This window comes from Equus przewalskii, chromosome 2 (assembly GCF_037783145.1).
Source record: "Equus przewalskii isolate Varuska chromosome 2, EquPr2, whole genome shotgun sequence".
In the NCBI taxonomy this organism is placed as follows: Eukaryota; Metazoa; Chordata; class Mammalia; order Perissodactyla; family Equidae; genus Equus; species Equus przewalskii.
Window position 1 is genome coordinate 99,588,530 of NC_091832.1, and position 13,844 is coordinate 99,602,373.

Sequence of the window (13,844 nt, forward strand, 5' to 3'; positions counted from 1 at the left end):
AGTTTGAAGCTCTGAGTAGTTTGCAGTATTTGACTTGTTTTTAGATATTTCATGCATCTAGAAGTGTTTTGAAATTGTGAATCTCTTGCTTTTCTAAATTAAAAGGGTGGTAGTTATTGAAGTTTTATTTACTGATAAAAGCTACGTTACCTATTTTGAAGCTTGCACTAGTCTAACCAAATGCAGCTTTTCTTTTCTTTTTTTTTTTAATCTTACGTATGTGAAATTACACTTTTCAGCCATCCACTACAGAATCCTGTTGAGAAACGAATGTATTATCTCAGCTGGACAACTCCACTAAAATACTGAAAATGAATGCATGGCAGAAACACTAACCATGAAATTTAGAGTGTAACCAAACACTCTCTGGGCGACAGTGACTTAAAAGGTAATGTCACCTTCTGGCAGGTGGAATATCTAGATTTTGCTCAAGAAAATGCACGTTACTAATACGCATGGGGCTTTCTCCATTTCTTGAAATAAAGCAATTCTACCTTTTTTTAAAAAAAAATAGAGATCTTAATTTTTAAAATCTAAATCTTATCCTTACACTTTTATGTAGGGGAAAAATACGTATGAATTCAATCTAATATTATTATTCCTAAAGGTGGAAAACGTCACAGAACAAAGTTTCATCTGCTTAGCAGTGGGGCTAAGGGACATCAAATTCTAGAAGACTGCAAGGTGTTTCTCTCAGAGTGCATATTTGCTAGCCCTCCTAAATTTCCTAGGAAGATAGGCAGGCATTTGACTTAGTGGAGTTGGAGACCCATATTATTTTTCCCTTTCTATTTGATCTCTTACCAGGTTCTAATTGAAATTATATTTTTATCTATTTGATCTCTCTTTAAGCCGAGTTATTTAAGGGAAGATGTCATATTGTTGTTGTGTCATTAGCAGGGCACACTGCTTCGATGAATGAATAAATACTGCAGTAATTTGTAACAGGCTGCAAGAAACCAAGAAAACAAACAGCCAAGCACAAAAATAAAACAAAAACAAAAACAAAATAAAAACCCCCATCAAGTGTATAGAACAAAGAAACGAAGCAACGGATCCGATTTTAAAAGCCACTCCAGCAAAATGAAGTGGAGTTTTGTTTGTTCTGTCTTTAATAATTTTTCTCTGCTTCATGCTATTATACAAATGCTTTGAATTAATCTGTTATTGCCACAGCAGAAGTGGGATATAGTAGAACACAAATTTAAAAAAAAAAAAGAAGAGAAAGTTGTCTCCTGTATCAAATTTCTATCAAATCAAAACTGTGCTGCGACTAACAAACTGGGTTGCAGAGATTTCAATAAATGAGGGTGTTATTCATTCATGCAGGCAATCCTGGGCTGGCGGAGAGTCTTTTTAAAGTCATCAAGAAAGCAGGATTATTTTGTTTTTCTGTTCCACCATAAATTGTGTCGTCATCCTCAAGGTTGCCGTGTGGCTCAAAGACAACTGCTGAGACTTCAGCCTTCACGGTTGTTACAGACGGGGAGAAAGGGAATAGCAAAGGGATTTTACTTAAAATGTATCAGTCACACACGTCTTCAAGGAGGATGTAAATGTAGCTTGTCATCATAGTATCTTGCTAGTATTCAGACGCCAAAAACGGACGAAGAACAGAGAGCAGGTGAGCCACCAGAATTTTTCACCACCCTGCAATTTCAAAGAAAACCGTAACTATCTTGACCAGGCTCTTGATTCAGAATAGAATGCGGAAATTAAAACAATCATGCTTGGTTTTGGAATCCACTAGTTAGGGATTTAGCTCTCCAGATCAAACACTTGATGAAAGGATACTTTATCTTTTCCTTTAGACTGTTCTGGTTACATCTTAAACCCATAAACTTTGCTGAAAGTCAAAGAGAATGAAAAATATTTGCCTTTATTAATAGTAGGCCAATCTCTGGTTACCCTTATTTATTCAGCTATATATTTACAAAGAGTATAATTCTTACGTGTTAGAGATTAAGTTTAAAATTTTTACGCTCACACAGAGGTCTGCTTCCTGGTTGTATAACCTATGCAGTCCCACAGATACCAAGCTCAAAAAGGCCCTGGCCTCAGGCTCTATTGTTACTGTCTTAAATTTCTGGGGCCCCATGTTTTCATTTTGCATGAGGAATCACAAATTGTGTAGCCAGGCCTGTTCCCACATAACATAGCAGAGGAGTCAGGAAAATAATCAGAAACAGTGCTATTGAATGCTTAATATCCAAGGAATGAAAAATAATTGTCTCCTACTGGCTATAGATTCAATATATTTATGTTGCCATAGGTAACATTTACTAGACATTGTAAATAGTGCACAACTTAGAAATCACATAAATCGTGACCCTGGAGCTAATTAAATTCAGTATCTAATGGAGAGAAATTTATTGACAGCTCACTAAAATGAATTAAGAGAAGCAGTAACCACAGTGTGTTAAAGGTAATAAAGTGTTGATTTTTTTTTCCTAAGCTCTTAGAAGATTATTATAAAATTGCTCTAGGCCACTCAGTTAATGTGCTACACCCAATTGCTATTCTTAAATCAGTGAGGACATGTCTATTTATTGAAAAGTTGGTATTCTTAAATCAGTGAGGACATGTCTATTTATTGAAAAGTCAGTGAGGACATGTCTATTTATTGAAAAGTAGCTTACTTGTTATTGTTTCTAATTTTTATTCATACCTAAGAAATTGGACACTTACTAAATATTGAAAGTGAGCAAGGCACATCATAGATGTCAGGTTAATGACATGCAAAGATCAATTTGCATTGTATTATCTCTGTTTTCAGGCACTTTTCATTTCTAACATAATTTTAGCACAGGAAGCATGAATCTATGCAAACTTCTTCCATGATTTAATTTTTAAAAGCTGAAATTTTTCACAAAGAGAAGAGTTTTATGGGCAAATATAGACTCATTCACTTTACAGAGATGAAAATCCTTTTGAAAAATTTCTCAAGGGCAGTGAAGATTATTTTCAAGCCCCAACTATTCAAAGAAATGAAAAAACATTTATAGCTGTTATCCACAATCAATTCACATCACAATCTTCACATTATACAAAAGGTATTACCCCTGCCCTCTTTTATCCTACAATCTAAAAAATTCAAGCAACAAAAAATGAAACAAAATCTATAGAAGATAGCACAGGGAGCTAAAACATCAATGCAAGCAGTACTATTTTAATTAAGGACAAGAAACTAAAGTTTCAACGTCAAGATAAATATTTAAATCTTATAAATTAGCCATTGTTTATGCCTATAAAAGGATTGGGTTCAAGTGTTTTGCTTTACTTTTGTGTTTCAGGTTTTGTATGTTTGTTTTTGTTTTGTTGATTTTTAAACCAGGGAACTCCTTTAAAACAGTTCAATGTGCAAGATTAACTTTGTAAACTTTACGACAGTATTTCACTTAGGGATGAAGAGGTTCTCCTGACTACTGTCAGCCTGTGAAAGGAAATGCAAAATGTGCTCTACCAAAGCTGTGAGCTCACTCTTTACAGTTTTAATGCAATATTGCATCCAGCTCAAAACATCTTTTAAGATAGCATAGAGAAAAGTTTAGTCTTTGCTCCAACTATTTGGTTAATTGACATAATCCTCAACTTTGTTTTATTAATGAAAAGGAATCCTTTAAAAGTTGATGATCTGGCAAAAGAATGTTATCCTCATCTTGTACCAAATGGACACAAGCTAATGTAAAACTAAATGAATTCTGAAAAATGGAGCAGCAGGAGTCACAAAAGCAGAAAACGAAAGTGATTAAAAGCAATATATCAGTCCTAAAGAAATTACGCTCTTCGCAGAATTCTTAGGGAATCTATTCCTTCTAAAGAAGTATTTTTGCATTACATCAAAATGCAGTGTTTTCTATATAAACGCCATCTTATACAAGACTATATTTTAAGTGGGAAAAGCATAACTTTTCAGAGCATCACGTTAATGCATTGACACGTGTCCCTTTTAAAATCCTCAGGCAAAGGGAACCTACCTATGAATACCCCCCAGGTCCCCACTCTTCAGGATCCTGAAGGTTCTGTAATAAATGGAGATCAAGATAAGTCCACCTCCAATACCTGCTGTACTGAGATAGAAACATAGATTAAGATATCTAAATGTTTGGATCTTTATATTTTAGAAAACTCTTGCCAAAAATTTAAAGTAAATATATTAATGTATACATGTGAAGAAAACAAGTAATTCAACTAATCTAGAATTGATGTTTTCTTTACTTCGTGGGAAAAGATGCTAGAGAGACCACGGGGTCAAATGCACATAATTCTGTTCAAGCCAAGATGAAAACTATTGTGTTTATCCTAAGATCAGTGCAGAGGTATTGAAGGATGACCATAAGGAGATACTTAGTACATGTCAGCTAATCCTTCTCCTTTTGAGCCCATTGCTTGAAACAATCATCTAATGTAATGACTCCATACATAACTTCTACGTCACTCTAACTAAACGATGTATTACTAGCTGTATAACAAATTTAATCTTAGAAAGATTATGATGCCCCCTCTTGAACATATTGACAGGTGTGAAGAGTATGTGTATAATCTGGAAAAGCAGATCAAAAAATCTATAAGCTTCAAAATACAAAAGAAAAGAAAAAAATTGCTCAGTGTTTTATTTGGGAATGTGGGACATTTGTTGGTTTTTTTCTGTTCTAAAATGTGATTATCCCATTTAAAATAGTATTTTTGTAGGAAAATGCTACATTTTCATCTCTCTATGAAAACAAGATAGAATTATGTTACCTGGAAGCAATCATAAAACAAAGCCTACAGCCCATATGTTTCAAAAGATAGGGATTCAGAAAGACAAAAACAGTGGCCCTCTTCATTGTCGTCTGCTCTGTACACTGTAACTGCGTATGTCAATAACAATAGTTGACAAAAGCTCTTGATATTGAACTCAGGAAACTTTTGTGCACCTTATTTTCCCCATATTAACTAAAAGCATTTGTAGTGGAAAAAGACCTTAGAGGCAAACTAGCCTTGCCTTTCACACAGAGCAGAAGTTCCTTCTATTGACTCTGCATAAATATCTCAAGTGACAGGCAGCTTCGTTCTCGCTTGGACAGTTTGTGGAACCAAAATATTCCCTCTTTTAACAACCCCCCATTACACTTAATTTGGTTGAGTGTAGCAACATAGAAGTAGTTTTAACTCCCTTTTAAAGTGAATTACCACTACGTATTTGAACATATTTGTTCTATTTTCAATTTATTTTCTCTTGTACATGTCCACACACTCAGTGCTTTCAACCATCCCAACAAGCCCCTGTGTGGTTGGATCCCTCCCTACCTCTTTAAATTCATCTTGATCCACTTTCTCTTTCACACACCATGTTCTAGTCACACTCATCTTCTTTTTTTTTTTTTTTTAAAGATTTTTTATTTTTTCCTTTTTCTCCCCAAAGCCCCCCCGGTACATAGTTGTGTATTCTTCGTTGTGGGTTCTTCTAGTTGTGGCATGTGGGACGCTGCCTCAGCGTGGTCTGATGAGCAGTGCCATGTCCGCACCCAGGATCCGAACCAACGAAACACTGGGCCGCCTGCAGCGGAGCGCGCGAGCTTAACCACTCGGCCACGGGGCCAGCCCCAACACTCATCTTCTTTTTGTCCCTTGAACCCAGAACACTCATCCTGCCTAGGTCTTTTTGCTTGTTGTTTCCAATGTCCTGTGTCTCCAAATATTTACATGGCAAACTCCTTTGGATCTTTCAAACCTAAGTTCAGCTGGTATATCCTTTTGTTCATAACGCTTACCAGCATTTAAAACTATTTTGCTTACTTAGTGATAAATTATTATTTGTTTTTATCTCTGCCATACTATAATGGAAGCTCCACAATTATGGGATCCAGACTATCTTACTTCCTACTGAATCCTATAATACAGTTCCAGGTACATAATACCTATATTATAAAGATTTATTTATAAGTGATTCAGTGAATCTATATTCCATATAAAATCCAGAGTTTTTTATATAATTATAAACTCAAAGCCAATTACGTCACTCTTCTACTTGCAGCTATGAAAGGACCTCCCATGAAAGGGCCAATGGAGATAGTTGCACAGATTATACACTCACCACTCTGTAGTTTGTTGTTTAGTTAGAGTACAAGGTGAACGCTCACTGGAGCTATATAGTGCCAAGGCCTGTCCCATTGTTCCTAGGATTAGATGAAGCCCTACTACTGGCCCTACTACTCTTTTTGCTTTATTTTTCCTCCTCTTCTCCCTTGAAATTACTCACCAAACTTCCTGACTTACTTCAGTTCCTCCTAGCACTGTTCTCTCTGATGTGCTAAGCCTTCTGCAGAGAATAATTTATGCCTTTTCTTTTACTCCCTGGTTCTTCCACACACCATCTCATCTGATCCTAAACTTGACTAAGCTCCTTTCTGTACGTTCTCCTCATTTTCTTTCCTTTGTCTACAGTATCGTTATTTATTTCATTAGTGATTCTCAGCTGTTTGTCTTCTCACTTCTTCTATAAGGTAGGGGCCATGTTTGTTGTATTTGTCATTGTATCTCCACTATCTGGCAGGGAATTGGGTGAATTTATCACATGGATGAATAAACAATCATTACGTGCTTTCCAAATTCTTTACCATGTTGGCCATCTTTCTCTGTATGCTCTATTTTATCATTGTTTAATTTTGAAACATGAAACACATTTGATTTGTGTCTGTGACTGAATTTCACCTTGTGCTGATCAATCCAGAAAACAGTGAGACAGCGTTCTTACATTAATATAGTCCATTGGGATAATTTGAGATGTTACTATTTTCCACTTAAAAGAGTCCAAAAATATTCTTCTTCTAAATCTGTATTGACCAAAGTCATATTTAACAAGATTATCTCATCTCTGTTTGATTTCATTAGTACTTTACATTTCTAGTTCACAAATATCCTTAGCAAATATGCTTATTTTCCCTAGGAATAAGCTTTCCCCTAAAATGTTTGCGTATTAATAATAGGTAAAATATATTTAGGTCCATCTCCTAATTCTCAGTAGCCCTAACTTGAATCTAACTTTGATCTGATTTCATACCTGTAAAGAAACTTAACTTCCATGTGGCATTTAAATCAAGCTAATTTCTGTGACTTTAAGAGGACACAACCCAAGCCTGTGGGAGAAATAATAGGGACACTGGTGCTCAGTCTTTCATCTCCCATCCCATTTTTTGAACACTAAAAGTAATACATCCTACTTCTTGCCATCCACTCTTTTAAAAAAAGCCACACTCTCCTTAGAATTTAATGTTCCTATTAAAGGAATTTTATTCATGGTCAAATCCTTTAATTTTTAGAAGCAATGTCATTATCACAGAAATACCAGTACCAGCACTACAATATACATTCAAAGTGATATTATTTGAGTTGACCTATTATCCAAGCAAATGGCTGTCTCCAGATTTTTTAAAGTCAGGTGGATTCGTGCTGCTACTATAATCTGATTATAAGCTAAGACAAAATTTTAATTTATTTTAAATGGCAACAAATTCAAAATGCAAATCAATGTCACTATGATAGGATCAAATACCTTTCAAACATAGAGCAAAGAAGGTAAGAATGATTTTCTTTGAGTATTCTCTTTTAGGTATGAAATTAAGAACTAGATATTAAACCACAGAGACGAGCTGATCTTCTTAAGAAGCTCAATGAATATGAGAGCAAAATGAATGACATGAGAGGTATTAGACCTCAGCGAACCTGAGCAAAGAGTGGGGCAGGCTGAGTGCGTGAGATAAACAGTTGAGAGAAGTAAGATGGAAAAGGGACAGTGACAGGGAGCTGCAGGAAAGATACCACTCACACTGGCAGCAAAAGTAGAGGGATAAAGAGTGATAAAGAGCTTAAAAAGGTAAAAAAAATGCCCATCAAGTTTCAGATGGCAGATGTCTCCATATATGAATCCAGGGTGGAATCATAGCATAAGATAGAAGAGGAGGCCAAATAGAAATAATCACATACTATAGAAATTCAAGAACGGACGTTGTTAGTTAACATTTTATTTGAAAACAACTGCATTAACAAGGCAATGATGAATATTCTAGGACAAACATAAAGGACATTATTGAAATGGTAGATATCAGTCAGGAGAAGTGGAACTGAGCTTTCTTTAATTAGGAACAAGAGTGGAATAACAAATGTGAAAGTGACATTTGGAGATACTAAAGATGAGACAATATGTTTTCATATGTTACTATTTGCTGATGGACCTGGTGACGCCTTGCTGTAGAGGAACTTAAAAAGCGAAGAATAGTTGGCCATCTGGTTGCAAACTTTGACAGCTTTGAAGATACTAGTTCACAGGGAGCACGGAGTAAAGAAAATAGAGTTTTACCAACTGCATCAAAGTTATATGGGAGTAAAGGGGTTGCCTACTAATGAAGATAATTACCTCTTCTTGATAAGAGATGAAGGCACAAAGCTACAGCTGGATAATAAAAAATTCTTCTGGAGCAGAACAGCATAAAATTATTTTCAATTCAGTTCCCATGCATTATTAACTCCCTCAAAATTAAAGTATTTCTTTTAGTCTCTGGTGAGGCAGAGGCATGTAATGAAAAGACCACAGGCTTTGAAGTCAGATAAACATGGATTTAAAATCTGGCTCCACCATCTACAAGTATGTGATTTGGAGCAAATCTTTTAACGGATCCTCCTTTTGAAAATGAAGACATAGCTAACTATCTCACAGCATTCTGAACGGTTGAAAATAAATGACTATGTTACATAACCACCACGGTGACTAGCATTCATTATTCATTTAACAGTATCTGTTGAGTGCTAGCATGTGCAAAGCGTTGTGCTAGTGTCAGATTACACAAAGGGGATTGAACACAGATTAAAGCCTCTCACCCATGTGGTTTATCGATTTATGAGAGAGACAATCACTAATCCAGCAATTACAAAACTAAATGTGAAAATAACAATCATGGTAAGTGCTGCAAAGAAAAGATGCATACAATGATGAGAGTAGATAATATGACTATTTGATGTATTCAGAAAGGTCACGGAAGGCATCTGAAAAATGACAACTGAGCTGCTACTAGAAGAATGCACTGAAGTTCACTGGGTGAAGAAAAGTAAAAACAGAGAACGAAGATAAGCATAGCATGAGATGAGACTGGAGAGATAGGCTAAGATAATGTAGGATAACAGAAAGGTCTTCAAGGCTATGCATAAGGAGATACTGAAGGAAAGCTACCACTTTCCCCCTTGTATGTATGTATTGCTGTATGATCTTGTCTGTCTAACCAAGGTGAAAACACCTAAACATAACTTCTCTGTGTTCCTAATATATCCCTAGCTATGCAATAAGTACCGTCTTCAAAGGATCGTGAGGTTTCTCTTGATCTTTTGAACACGTACAATGACCACCCTTATACAACCTCTAACAGGATAGAAATGGGACAATAAAAACAAGGGTGCTCCCTGGGCAGTGGGCAGGACCTGAGTCACTAACCTTTAACTGCTAGTGACACACAGCACAGGCCCCTGGACTGGCCCTTTCTCTGAAGAAGGCAGTTGTCTCTCTAGTTCACACTCCTCTGATCCTTTCCCAGATTAAGATCCACCTCAACCCTTGCTTTTGGCTTCACTTTTGAAGGAAAGGGCAGAGATTCTCTTAAACCTCTGGATGAGTTAGTTATCTTAACTTATTCTACATGTCAGGAGAATCTAGGTCATGTTGAAGTAACGAAAACCCATAAAATATTTTAAGAAAACATACATTTATTCCTTGTCCATTTTTCATGACTTACATGTTAGCTGGGGACTCTGCTCCACATGATCCTCATTGGGGGGTAGGCTGAGGGAGTGACCAACACCTGGTACGTAAATGCATGTCACAACCATACACACATCCTTGGCTAAAGCAAATCACGCGGCCGTATCTGATTTCAAAGCAGCAGAGAAGTGCAACTCTACAATGTTTCTGGAATGAGGAGAACCAAAATATTGGTAAATAACCACATTGACTATACATATTTACTATTATTAGGGATTCAAAGGACTAAAAATGAGTTTCCCACATCCACTTTCAGGGTTTCCTCTTATCCTGTGTTGGCTTTCTTTATCATTTCTTTACTAATTCCAGGCATTTATTCTAACAACTTCCAGCTACTGATGTTCATTACCAATGGTTCTCCTACAACATACAAATCTTACTCACTTTCTCTTGCCTTATAACTCTCCCCAAGCTAATGTTCCCTGGAGTTAATCTATAGCAATGAAATAATCCTACTAAGCAAAATAATGCTTTACAAGGGCAGGCCCGTGGGCGTGGCAATTAAGTTCGCACATTCTGCTTCGGTGGCCTGGGGTTCGCCAATTCGGATTCCAGATGCGGACATGGCACCGCTTGACAAGCCGTGTAGAGGAAGATGGGCATGAATGTTAGCTCAGGGCCAGTCTTCCTCAGCAAAAAGAGGAGGATTGGCGGTAGGTGTTAGCTCAGGGCTAATCTTCCTCAAAATAAATCAATAAAGGAATAAAATAATATAAAAAATAATGCATTACATTGTCATAGGAAAATATTTAAAAAGTACATTGACATTGACAAATAATTTCTCACTTAATATTATAACCCAACTTGGAGGTCAATAGTGTCCTCATTTTATAGGGAAAGAAACTAAAATTCAGATAAGAATAGTGACAAGCCAGGATCAAGTGCTAATTAAGTGGTAAAGTCCAGATTTAAATCTATGTCTGATCACAGAATATCTATTCTTTCCAAAGCACATGTTCTCAGATCTGACACTTACTTTACTATGTTATTAAACTCTATGTATATATAAACTATTATTCTGCAAATCACTCAACAGAAAGCAAACAAAAGCTTCGAGAATGATAAGGTACTGGTAGCTATGCACACTCCGGAGACTGCTTCAAATTCATTAACTAAATGTAGGCACTGAGAGTCCCAGTGCATTAACCTCATCAGACACTGCAGATAATAACTGACCCCACCCCAATCACCGGATATGGGAAGTATTGACATAAAATAATGGAGTCACGTTTTCTAACTAGTAAAAGGATTAAAATACATTCAGAGATAAAAGAAGTAAAATACCCTTTCAAAATGTAAATTACCTCTTCCATAGCAACTATGATAATGTACTAATTCTAGGAGTCAAATAAATTATTCAAGGACACTGCCATTTAGTTTGTTTCTTGACTCCATTGGGAAAAAGTAATTATGTCTAGCCCAGCCAAGTCTGTGATAACAGATGGCTATAAGGGAACAAAAATGAAGGTAATGTTTTCAGAAATCTACCATGATGTTTCCTATTTTTGTGAAAAACATTCTCGGAGGGACCTTAGAATCAATCAGTCCAAGATTCTCATTTTACATCCAAAGAAGTTGAGGCCCAGAGAGGTGAAGTACTTTTCTTGAGGCCACATAGTTTGTGACAATACTTAAGGCAGAAGGCAAATTTCAACCATGAGAAGAGTGGGAAGAAAACTATCAATTATTAAGCATGTTCTTTGAGGTTTATTCCCATTGTCTCACCTCATGGTTAGATTAGTGCAATGAAAAGAGATCATTTTCTCTTCCATTATAAATATATTAGGAAGCCAAAGGTAAACTACTTAGCCTAGGTTCACACGGTTAGTAAAGGGCAGAGCTGGGAACCAGTCATTTTTTACCCCCAAACCTGGATGTGTTATTCCACACCAAAAAGCCTGTGAACACATGTTCACTCCCTGCGATTGTGGATGTTCAAGTCTGGATTTGTTTTGCCAACAGTGCTGTTTTAAGGGATTAACTACTTGTTTTAGAAGACTTTTGACTAAGGTCTCTTGCCGGGAGCCGCCCACCAGTCAGCTAAGCCTCTACCCAAGGGCAACGGTCTGGGAGAGAGATGAGGGAACGCAGGGCGGACACTCAGAAGATGGCCGTCGGCCGCTCCTGATCCTACTCATGCTACTAATCTTAGCAATATTGCTCTTGCTGTTCTTTTTCTGTGCATGGGGATATCTTGGGGAAAATCTCTCCAAGCAGGGGAAAGAAGCTGATGTAACCTGGCCTTCTAGGGAATGTTCAGGGAACAACAGCCTGAAGGGAAAAAACGTTCTGACCCCCTCCTGGAAAGGCGGTAAGGGAATTTGGACAGCCCTCAAGGAGGAAGCCTTCTAATAATCAGCCTCAAAAGAGAATATTCCCTCCTCAGGTCCTTCTAGGAGGTAGATATTATCCTAGGCCTGTTAGGACAGGAGGTAAATGGTGGCACCCACCCAGGAACAGAGACATGCAAAAACAACCCCTTCCTAAGACAACTCATGATCCTGATAAAGTTACAGAAAAATATCATAATATATTGACACAGGGGAACTGAGATTATGATGAGGATTGGGAACCCTGTAAAACAGTTAATGGTAAAAGAAAAACCCCAAACACTGTGCCTATATGACTTGCGATCAGACGGAGCTGGGGGCCTGTGTGGCTTTCGATACCCTTATGCTTTGCAATATTTCTGCTTTCGTTATTACAGGAATAAAGATAGAGGCTTAGGGCCATTCGACCCATGAGGAACTAAATCTAGACGTTACACCCCGTTTTGCAATCATTCTTAAACATCTAGACGCCTAGTAGACATATGAAAAAGGTCAATATCTATACTTAATAAAGGTTGCTTACTTCTCACAGACATACTGTGCTAATATTGTAACAAGATATGCTTATGTACCCATTTTGTTTGCCAAAATATGTACTGAGATAACTCCATGAAATCATAAACGCATGACCTGGACCCTATATAAATGCTTGAATGCTTCGAATAAATCAGACTTGGAAACCTCACTTCCAGTCTCACTGTAACTTCTTTTTTCACCGAAGCCATTCATCCCTCAGGAACCCTACCGGCTGGAGCTGGACTCCGGCAGTCTCTTCTAATGCTGTCATTCTGGGATGTCTGATTAATGTGTCTGTAGCTCCTTGAAGCACTGTCTTATTTGAGGGTTTGGTTAGATAATCGAAATAATTCAGAGACAATGAGATGATTGAACTTGTCTTCCTGAAGGCCTTTAGAACATCATCTGAATGTAGGGGACTTCTATAGAGGTTTCCTGAAGAGGAAGGGAGGGATTGTATTCCAGAATTTTAATGGCTTCCCTTAGTGAGAAAAGAATTGCTGCTGTGCTTCTGGAAGGCAGATTATCAAGTCTCCTAGAGGGAATGGCCATGGTCGCCATAACATGCCGTATCAACACAACTGGGACTAGGAATAATGCAGAGTGGGCGACAATGGCACACTGGTCAGCTGAATCATCCAACCACTCCTCTCCTAGGACTGCCTCTTGCCTCACCGCCCTCTTCCAAGCACATGTTGACTGTGTCATCTCTGTTTTAAACTAGGCTCTGTGGGGTGTGGATTAGGGCAGAGGTAAAGGGGCAGAATCATCCGGGCAGTCATGGTGACTAGTATCAAAAAACAGCAACTTGTCTGGCATGTTAGTCTTGACTACATCTCCAACAGTGTCCAGACTCCCTTGCATTTTCTAGAGCGGTATTGTCAACATGCCAGAGAAACTACAAGCTACTACTCACACCCACAACCCAAACACCTTCCCCACAAGGAGGGCTTCCAACTAAGAATTTAGAGGAATGGGGGATTCACCCTGGGCATGACTTCTGATTGAAAACTTGTCCACAGCATTCCAGATCTCATTCAGGCACATTCTAAAAATAAATAGTGGCTTCAAGGATATGCAGCTATCCAGAGAAACAGTTGTTCTCAACAGCAGCCTCTATGCTAGAGTCCTTGCAGAGGTTAGTTTTCCACTGTCAGGGAAAGGCAAGACCCAATGTACGGACAGACTAAAGATTTCAGTGTCTTCTT

The 13,844-nt window shown here is 37.6% G+C and overlaps 1 long non-coding RNA gene across 1 annotated transcript in view; it reads right to left on the bottom strand.

Annotated features, from left to right (window-relative positions):
• Positions 1-1,056: 1,056 nt before the first annotated feature.
• Positions 1,057-13,844, bottom strand: part of LOC139081814 (uncharacterized) — a 46,867-nt gene continuing 34,079 nt past the window's right edge. Inside the window, exons 3-4 of the long non-coding RNA XR_011537172.1 lie at positions 9,765-9,937; positions 1,057-1,650 (exon numbers count right to left, since the gene is read on the bottom strand). This is a non-coding gene — a long non-coding RNA (uncharacterized lncRNA). The remainder of the gene's footprint in view (positions 1,651-9,764; positions 9,938-13,844) is intronic.